The following is an 11,099-nucleotide window of genomic DNA, read 5'->3' on the forward strand; positions in this document are numbered from 1 at the left end:
GTGTGTGTGGTAGTGACCTATAGTGTGTGTGTGTGTGGTAGTAACCCATAGTGTGAGTGTGTGTGTGTGTGGTAGTGACCTATAGTGTGTGTGTGTGGTAGTAACCCATAGTGTGAGTGTGTGTGTGTGGTAGTCACCCATTATTTTAAAGTCACTTTTCGTGACTTTACAATAATTTAATAATAAACAAACGCAATAAAATATATATATTTTTCGTTAGGTTCAGAATGATTTTTGCGAAAATATTGCATACACAAATTTTCACTTGCCTTATTCGGCAAGAAGACCGTTACTATTTAAGCCAAAACCGCAAGTTTTACCTATTCGGCACGACATATATATATATATGTCATAATGAATCAGATATTTAGTTATTTTTTGAATATACAGGAAGGATTTATTACATCCTTGCAGCGTATAATAAGGCCAGTCAAGGCAAAGGTTTACAATTAATAATATCTACGTTATGTGGTGACGCAGACTCCCACAGGAACTGGTATCCCAGCTGACGCCTGGCAGTAGTGACATCCCATAGTCTGTTGATCTTGTAGGATGCCCCACAGACATGTGGCTCTTCCTGCATAATAGAATGATGATGGGAGGATCGATTAGAGTCTGCCTTGCTCTGACTCATTCTATTCTCAGACTCTCCCACATTCCCTCTCATTAGACTTTCACTCCCTCTCTCCAACACGATACAACCAGATCCTCCCTTCCCGACACTCATAAATCATGTGTGTGTGTGTGTGTGTGTGTGTGTGTGTGTGTGTGTGTGTGTGTGTGTGTGTGTGTGTGTGTGTGTGTGTGTGTGTGTGTGTGCATGACATGAGGTCTGGTCTCAGACCGAGCCGCGGGGACGTTGACCACCGAAACCTTCTCCAGGTAAACTCCAGGTAAGTGTCATAATCACTGTCTCTCTCTCACTGTATCACAACACTTGTGTGTTAATGCTCATAATAAAACATGTGTTCCTCCCTCGTGTGCCTGAAGTGATGAATATATTGCAATGCCTCAGTAAAGATTCGAAATATTTATTCCCATACAGTTTATTAATAAAAGTACAAGCTGAACCATTGAGAATATTTCCCCCTTACCAGTGCGTTTCGAATATGTAAAAATCTGTGTATATGTATAATTTGTATATTCATAAGACTATGTATTCGTATATTTATATGAGTATATGTGTATATGCCAACTGTTGTGCTTTGTGTGTAACTCAGTAAATCAGCATAGCTTCTCTGATCAAATCAATGCGTAATGCTATGCATAGTATAAGTGGCTTTGGCATACTGCTCTTATCTGTATTTTTTTTTGTACCTCTGTAAGTGTGCTCAAATTGAAAATAAATAAATAAATAAATATATAGCAGCTTCGTCCTGCCCAACTGGTCTTGGGTCGGCTTACAATCACTTAGTGCTGCTTGCTACACAACCCACTTTTCACATCCGACTCTTATTTTCATCAACATAATCATCGAATTTATACACTTATCTTCTCTCTTTTCCTTGACATAACTGATCCTTCAACATTACTGCTACTCATTCCTTAGCCATAACACTCTCGGATACACATGACCTAGTCCCATTTATTTCTCCCCACTGAATAGGGAGGAGAAGGACTGGGAGAGGTAAGAAAGGTTGTGGGTACACGGGAAGATAGTGGAAAGAAAGGTTGTGGGTGAAGAGGAAGAGAGAGGTAAGATAGGTTGTAGGTAGACAGAGAAAGGTAACACATGTTAAGTGGCCTGACCTCCTGGAATGGTTTTAAGAGAGTGGTTTTTGTCACATAGTGACCAGCCTTGTTTTTGCTTAGGTACAGAATGTTGTTTGTAAATGTTGATAGTTACTGATATAATGAATTTTCTTGGTTTATATGTATTATGTTATGTATGTATATATGAATATATTTATACATATATGTGCGCATGTACAGTATGTATATATAATTTCAGTTGCCCCAACTCTGTGATAATGGATATCTTCGTAAAAAATCCATTTCTCCTGTGTGTGGGATAGTCCATCTTGAGAAATAGTATTTCCTAAGTAATAGTAGCTTCTGGTCTACTAGAAGAAAATCTTTAAAGTTGTCGCAGCTACCTTCCTGGAGGGTGTTCCGGGGGTCAACGCCCCCGCAGCCCGGTCACAGACCAGGCTTCTTGGCGCATCATTGCCTAATCAACCAGGCCGTTACTGCTGGCTGCACGCCACCCAACGTACGAGCCACTGCCTGTGTAATCTGGAACTGACGTTAGACGTCTATCCAGTTCCTTCTTGAAGACAGCTATTGGTAATTCTCCTTATATTTGATGGGAGGCTGCTGAATGGTCGTGGGTCTCTCTGGAATGCTTGACAATTTTCTCATTACCTTACTAAAGGACGCCATGATTACTGTATATATATATATTCCTTTTTTCATATAATTTTATATTACTGAATTTTTCGTTAATAGCTAAAACAAAAATTTCATACTTTATATCATTATTTGACTTACGTTATTAGCTCATGTACGTAGGTAGAGTGTAACAACTGCGCCTCTCAGTGTGCTCGTTGAACGAGAGTTTTGACTAACTACCAATGTTGCAGACTACCTGTCCACTTGTTTCACAGTTGGTGCCAGGAGTAAGCTGGTACGAGTCACCTGATGATGTCTCTCCTGGGCCTCCCCTCAAGGAAGGTTCCTTGATGTTGGTGAGGGGCTCTTGATTTAGGGAATTGGATCTGTGCTCCAGTTCCCCGAATTAAGCCTGAATGCCTTCCACATCCCCCCCCAGGCGCTGTATAATCCTCCGGGTTTAGCGCTTCCCCCTTGATTATAATAATAATAATCTCCTGGGCCTGCTATGCTCTCTCTCTGTCGCTGTTCCTCGGGGAGGAAACACCTCCATCTCTGCTCTGTTATTTAGACACTGTTTTGATAATGTCTCCACTGGTGAATCAGGACATTCATCTAGTAACTCTGTGCAACTCTGTTCACAGAGCATTATTTAGACTTAGCGATAATTGACGTTTTCAGAGGTTGTGTGTTGTGAGACTCTATATCTCTGGTCCCGAGTTCAACTCTCGGTCTACATTGTTTTGGCAGCTATGTACCGTCGTAATCGGGAAACTGGAATGGCTGAACTCAGTTCATTATAAAAGAGTTTTATGCCATTTCGTGGGAGATCTACCGAAGGTCTCCTTGATTCCTTGCCTGACACTGTGCTGTTCATTGCTGCTTTGAGCATTATTGCTGTTTGACGAAAGGGTCGTTATAATGTTCAAGCAAGCTGTTTGATTGCCTCGTTGATACAGAAGTTAGCTTGCTTAGGGACTTCTTGCTGTTTAAGTCTGGTCAATCCGAGCACTTACACAGCTTTCACAAATGCATACACTTACACACACATATATTGCTCTTGTACTTATGAATACATTTCATCATAGCAACGTACCAGATGGAATATATTCATAAGAGTATTATATTGTACTGTATATCATCTGAAGTGCCCATACCACTATATATGTTAAATAAAGAATGAGTATGATATATAACTAGTATAAGTAATACTCCAAGAATTGTGCAGTTACTTATCTCCTTAATTATTTAAGTTACACTGATTGCAATTATTACCACCTAGATAACTTTGTTATTAAAAATCTTAACTTTTATTTGGTTGGTTGTATTCATCCAGTTGTAATCCCGAAGCGCTATTGAGAAGCCACATAATTTTACGGAGTAACTGGACTAGAATACTCTGACAACAGTTACAAAACCAGAAACAGGCTAGATACCAGAGTGGGGTTCAATAAGTTGATCTAGTGTTCTCTGGAGATAACTTAGTAGATGTCACATTTTGCAACAAAGTCTTCCAAAGTCTCTGTGTTTCCATCTCATAACTCATGACAACAGAGTAGCCAAACACTGCTGGTGTTCTCACAGCATAACTAATAAACGCAAGATAGTCGCACACGCTTGGTGGTTCTCAGAGTCAAACTATTAAACAGAATTCCTTTGACTCTTTGGAGTTCTCTACTTTGAGATTTGGTATTAGTTACGAGCCACGGAATAAGCAGCAGCAGCAGCAGCAGCAGCACTACTTGCTCTCACGACAGTCTTGGTGTTCTCACAGACTAATAACAGACACACACTGCTGACTTCCTCCCCCACTCTACCATTCCTCACCCATCATCACTCCCCACCTCACCCCTCCTTCTTCCTCACTCATCATCACCCACTCACTCTCCCTCACCTTTCATCACCCACCCTCACTCTCCCTCACCCACTAATCTTCTCGCATTCCTTTACTATTGACTTTACCTCCTATTCACTCTGTCGTTCTCGACTCCCTCCCTCAATCTCTGCATACATCCCTTACCCCTCTCTCACCCCCTCCCCCTCTTCTACTACGACTTCTACTATGCTCCTCCCTCATGTCCTTGAGGAATAGAGACGTCACGGCGTCCTTCAATGTGTATGTTCTTGTGTGCGTGTGTACTCACCTGTGTGTGTGTGTGTGTGTGTGTGTGTGTGTGTGTGTGTGTGTGTGAGTGTTTATACTCACTTATATATAGTTGCAGGGATCGAAGCCTAGTCCCTGGCCTCGCCTTTCAGTTTACCGCTTGGCAAGTTCACTTCTTCCTAGCCTCGAGTGCCCTGTCGTTCCTACTCATCAAACTATGTATGGGGTCTACCTTCAGCACTTCTTTGACCGGGTTATTCTACCTGATACTCTCAGGCTGAAGAAATACTTTCTGACCTACCTATGACTTATCTGTGCCTTTAACCTCCAATATCCTCCCTTCCTCTTCCCGAGTACCTGTTTCCTTCCTCTCACTCTATCCCTGTGTATCTTATCAGCTCTGAGTATTTTGTATGTCGTTATCATGTCTTTAGTTTTCTGTCGTCTCTTCGTAGCTCTTAAGTTTTATCTCTGGAAGAAGCCTCTTTGCATACTTTTGCGTTTTCCCCACTTCTTATTATAATCAAAAGTAAGCACTAAACCCACAAGGGTCATACAGCGCTTCTCCAGTTTGTAAACATAATTTATCAGGTGTGGATTCCATGTTGGTGCTGCGTACTCCACGATGGGCCTGACATATGTTGTGTAAAGCGCCGTGAATGACGCTATTGTGATTCCCGAGGGTGATCCTAGATCTGTCAGACGAGCATTGGCTGCAGACGTTATGTGGTTTATGTGACCATCTGTGGTGATATACGAGCCTGGCCCATGGCCGGGCTCAGAGAGTAGGTAAACTCACGAAACTCTTCAAAGGTATATCAAAGGTAAAGGTACCAGAGACCATACTCCTATGTGAGCATAGCGTGTGGTGATATACCAGAGATCATACTCCTAGGAGAGCATAGTGTGTGGTGACATACCAGAGATCATACTCCTAGGTGAGCATAATGTGTGCTGATCTACCAGAGATCATACTCCTAGGAGAGCATAGTGTGTGGTGATATACCAGAGATCATACTCCTAGGAGAGCATAGTGTGTGGTGACATACCAGAGATCATACTCCTAGGTGAGCATAACGTGTGCTGATCTACCAGAGATCATACTCCTAGGAGAGCATAGTGTGTGGTGATATACCAGAGATCATACTCCTAGGAGAGCATAGTGTGTGGTGACATACCAGAGATCATACTCCTAGGTGAGCATAACGTGTACTGATCTACCAGAGATCATACTCCTAGGAGAGCATAGTGTGTGGTGATATACCAGAGATCATACTCCTAGGGGAGCATAGTGTGTGGCGATATACCAGAGATCATACTCCTAGGTGAGCATAACGTGTGCTGATCTACCAGAGATCATACTCCTAGGGGAGCATAGTGTGTGGCGATATACCAGAGATCATACACCTAGGGGAGCATAGTGTGTGGTGACATACCAGAGATCATACTCCTAGGTGAGCATAACGTGTGCTGATTTACCAGAGATCATACTCCTAGGGGAGCATAGTGTGTGGTGATATACCAGAGATCATACTCACGCCTAGGTGAGCATAACGTGTGCTGATATACCAGAGGTGAGCATAGTGTGTGGTTACCTGGAGGTTATTCCGGGGATCAACGCCCCCGCGGCCCGGTCCATGACCAGGCCCCCCGATGGATCAGGGCCTGATCAACCAGGCTGTTACTGCTGGCCGCACGCAGTCCAACGTACGAGCCACAGCCCGGCTGATCTGGCACTGACTTTAGGTATCTGTCCAGCTCTCTCTTGAAGGCAGCCAGGGGTTTATTGGCAATTCCCCTAATACTGTGCGGTTTAGGACTGTTGTTAAGAGCCTTCCTCCACCAGGGACTTTATCTAATCCCAGAGTGACAAGCAAATATATAGCTGAGAGACGTGAGGTGTGGAGATGGGTCAGTGATGTCACCTGCAGTTACGTGATCAGCCGAGTGGAAACGTGAAACTTTAAAAATACTTACGTCATTAGGCTGACTTCACTATTTTTCCAGTGTGGTGTATGTAACAGAAAAGTCAAATCCAGTGAGAATAAGTTTGGCCACAACTTCAGATATAAGGAATGAACCCGATTTCCGTGATGGCGTCAGTCATGGTATAGAGAGCAGATGCTGAGCCCAGTCTGCTTACTTGATAACTAGCTGGGCACTGACATCACTTCCTGGCCGATCACTGTAACGTTACCGCTCCTCTCCCTTTCTTCCCATTTATCAGTGCCAGGAGGCAGTAGTCTAATGTGGGAGGTAATACAGTGCCAGGAGGCAGCCGTCTACCGTGAGAGATAATAGAGCAATGAGGCAGTAGTCTACCGTGAGAGGAAATACAGTGCCAGGAGGCAGAAGTCTACCGTGAGAGGTAATACAGTGCCAGGAAGCGGTAGTCTACCGTAAGAAATAATAGAGAGCAATGAGACAGTAGTCTACTGTGAGAGGTAATACAGTGCCAGGAGGCAGTAGTCTACCGTGAGAGGTAATACAGTGCCAGGAGGCAGTAGTCTACCGTGAGAGGTAATACAGTGCCAGGAGGCAGTAGTCTACCGTGAGAGGTAATACAGTGCCAGGAGGCAGTAGTCTACCGTGAGAGGTAATACAGTGCCAGGAGGCAGTAGTCTACCGTGAGAGGTAATACAGTGCCAGGAGGCAGTAGTCTACCGTGAGAGGTAATACAGTGCCAGGAGGCAGTAGTCTACCGTGAGAGGTAATACAGTGCCAGGAGGCAGTAGTCTACCGTGAGAGGTAATACAGTGCCAGGAGGCAGTAGTCTACCGTGAGAGGTAATACAGTGCCAGGAGGCAGTAGTCTACCGTGAGAGGTAATACAGTGCCAGGAGGCAGTAGTCTACCGTGAGAGGTAATACAGTGCCAGGAGGCAGTAGTCTACCGTGAGAGGTAATACAGTGCCAGGAGGCAGTAGTCTACCGTGAGAGGTAATACAGTGCCAGGAGGCAGTAGTCTACCGTGAGAGGTAATACAGTGCCAGGAGGCAGTAGTCTACCGTGAGAGGTAATACAGTGCCAGGAGGCAGTAGTCTACCGTGAGAGGTAATACAGTGCCAGGAGGCAGTAGTCTATCGTGAGAGGTAATACAGTACCGTGAGAGGTAATACAGTGCAAGGAGGCAGTAGTCTACCGTGAGAGGTAATACAGTGCCAGGAGGCAGTAGTCTAGTGAGAGGTAGTACTAGGAGGCCTACCGTGAGAGGTAATACAGTGCCAGGAGGCAGTAGTCTACCGTGAGAGGTAATACAGTGCCAGGAGGCAGTAGTCTACCGTGAGAGGTAATACAGTGCCAGGAGGCAGTAGTCTACCGTGAGAGGTAATACAGTGCCAGGAGGCAGTAGTCTACCGTGAGAGGTAATACAGTGCCAGGAGGCAGTAGTCTACAGTGAGAGGTAATACAGTGCCAGGAGGCAGAAGTCTACCGTGAGAGGTAATACAGTGCCAGGAGGCAGAAGTCTACCGTGAGAGGTAAGACAGTGCCAGGAGGCAGTAGTCTACCGTGAGAGGTAATACAGTGCCAGGAGGCAGAAGTCTACCGTGAGAGGTAATACAGTGCCAGGAGGCAGAAGTCTACCGTGAGAGGTAATACAGTGCCAGGAGGCAGTAGTCTACCGTGAGAGGTAATACAGTGCCAGGAGGCAGAAGTCTACCGTGAGAGGTAATACAGTGCCAGGAGGCAGTAGTCTACCGTGAGAGGTAATACAGTGCCAGGAGGCAGTAGACAGTGAGGTAATACAGTGCCAGGAGGCAGTAGTCTACCGTGAGAGGTAATACAGTGCCAGGAGGCAGAAGTCTACCGTGAGAGGTAATACAGTGCCAGGAGGCAGTAGTCTACCGTGAGAGGTAATACAGTGCCAGGAGGCAGTAGTCTACCGTGAGAGGTAATACAGTGCCAGGAGGCAGTAGTCTACAGTGAGAGGTAATACAGTGCCAGGAGGCAGTAGTCTACCGTGAGAGGTAATACAGTGCCAGGAGGCAGTAGTCTACCGAGAGGTAACACAGTGCCAGGAGGCAGTAGTCTACCGTGAGAGGTAATACAGTGCCAGGAGGCAGTATTCTACCGTGAGAGGTAATACAGTGCCAGGAGGCAGTAGTCTACCGTGAGAGGTAATACAGTGCCAGGAGGCAGTAGTCTACCGTGAGAGGTAATACAGTGCCAGGAGGCAGTAGTCTACCGTGAGAGGTAATACAGTGCCAGGAGGCAGTAGTCTACCGAGAGGTAATACAGTGCCAGGAGGCAGTAGTCTACCGTGAGAGGTAATACAGTGCCAGGAGGCAGTAGTCTACCGTGAGAGGTAATACAGTGCCAGGAGGCAGTAGTCTACCGTGAGAGGTAATACAGTGCCAGGAGGCAGTAGTCTACCGTGAGAGGTAATACAGTGCCAGGAGGCAGTAGTCTACCGTGAGAGGTAATACAGTGCCAGGAGGCAGTAGTCTACAGTGAGAGGTAATACAGTGCCAGGAGGCAGTAGTCTACCGTGAGAGGTAATACAGTGCCAGGAGGCAGTAGTCTACCGTGAGAGGTAATACAGTGCCAGGAGGCAGTAGTCTACCGTGAGAGGTAATACAGTGCCAGGAGGCAGTAGTCTACCGTGAGAGGTAATACAGTGCCAGGAGGCAGTAGTCTACCGTGAGAGGTAATACAGTGCCAGGAGGCAGTAGTCTACAGTGAGAGGTAATACAGTGCCAGGAGGCAGTAGTCTACAGTGAGAGGTAATACAGTGCCAGGAGGCTATAGTCTACCGTGAGAGGTAATACAGTGCCAGGAGGCAGTAGTCTACCGTGAGAGGTAATACAGCAGGAACAATCATTGCACAACAACAATACAGCAGGAACAATCATAGCACAACAACAATACAGCAGGAACGTGCATAGCACATCGATAATACAGCAGGAACGAGCATAGCACAACAATAATACAAGAGGAACGAGCATAGCACAACAACAATACAAGAGGAACGAGCATAGCACAACAACAATACAAGAGGAACGAGCATAGCACAACAACAAGATATTCTCATGGCCAGCGACATCATCTACAGGTCACAACACATGGGAACAACACAACAATGTCCACAGCAGTAGTCAGTATTACTGACACCAGGCTCAGTAACTTGACTAAATTCCAGACTGACAGTACAAATACAGTCCAACCAAAGTTAATGTAAAGGCTTAGCTTTCGCACATTAATAAAATGACTCTTAATACAAGCTGCTGTTAATTCCCAGAATGCCTCTTCACCCTGAGGCTGCAGGAGTCAGGCACAAGTGATGTAGTAAAGGAGTAAGAAGGTGTCAGCTACACGCCTTTGTTTGTCGCAGCCCAAAAGAGAATGAATGCTGTGTCTGCAAGGTACGTTATCCCCTCTGTGGCGAGAGACTTAGCCAATCAAAGTGCACTGCGAGAGAAAGGTGAGCCAATGAAAACGCAGTGGACACTTACCAAAACTGGCAACCAGCTGCTTCGGTAGTCTGTGATGTGCTTAGTAATAACTGCATGTATGTACTTTAATAACCCCAGCAATCAAAGCAAAACAATGAACTTTTGTACTTTACTTGAGTCTATTAGGTTAAGTAAAATATTCATTAACTTTACCCAGTAAATATTATGGATCCATCTCTGATTCCTCCACACTTACTCTGCTTTCTTCCCCTAAGGTTTTCTTGGATCCACTGGAGTATATGCCCTGATTCTCTTGTCTGCTTCTCATATTTATGTCTCATTTGGGGTACAATAGCAGATACCTTCTTGCAGTCCAAGAATATGCAACCCACCCATCCGTCTCTCCTGTGTTACCTCTGATACTGTGTCTTGGTACTCCAGCAAGCTTATAAGGAAAGATTTGCTACCTCTAAATTTCTGCTGGTTATTGTTTATGAAACTATTTCTCTCCAAGTGCTCTCCCACTCTTCCGATTATCCTCATTCCCTACATGGTATGCATGGCAGTGATACTGATCTGTCGTTCACTGCTTACTGTTTGTCTTTATTCTTTGTCGTTATTTCTTAACTAGTGAGATTATGACACTTATGCAACATATGGGAATCTTTATTGAAGATACGTTTCGCCACAGAGTCCAATACAAATCAATTTACAAATACAAATCAGAAAGGTGTAAGGAGAGGAGGAGTTGGAGATAGTCAATCCCTCAGCCTGGAGTCTACGTGTTCAGTCCATCAGTCTTGTAGAAAGTACAGCACAGGGCCATAGACGTGGCTTATATACTGTAGACAGGTGAGGCAAAGGAGGAGGCGGGGTCATAGCGGTACCATCCACTAGTCGAAGTAGGTCTTCGTCCAAAGGTTGGACAAGCATTGAAGAAGTCTTTGTATCATAGCCACGTCTACGGCCCTATGCTGTACTGTCTACAAGATTGATGGGCTGAGCACATCGACTCCAGGCTGAGGGGCTGATTACCTCGAACTCCTCTTCTCCTTACACCTTTCTGATTTGTATTAGAGTGATGAAGCCACTGTGTGGCGAAGCGTTTCTTCAATAAAGATTTCCATATGTTGCATAAATGTCTCAATTCTTCAAGTTGTAGGTTTTCAAAACCATTCATCATAACTACTGAGATTATGTTTGCTGTCTGCCAGATCTCTGGCAACTGTACATATTCTTTGACATGTCATCTTAACAAATGGTTCTGACAGTG

Source organism: Cherax quadricarinatus, chromosome 14 (assembly GCF_038502225.1).
Source record: "Cherax quadricarinatus isolate ZL_2023a chromosome 14, ASM3850222v1, whole genome shotgun sequence".
NCBI classification, from domain to species: Eukaryota; Metazoa; Arthropoda; class Malacostraca; order Decapoda; family Parastacidae; genus Cherax; species Cherax quadricarinatus.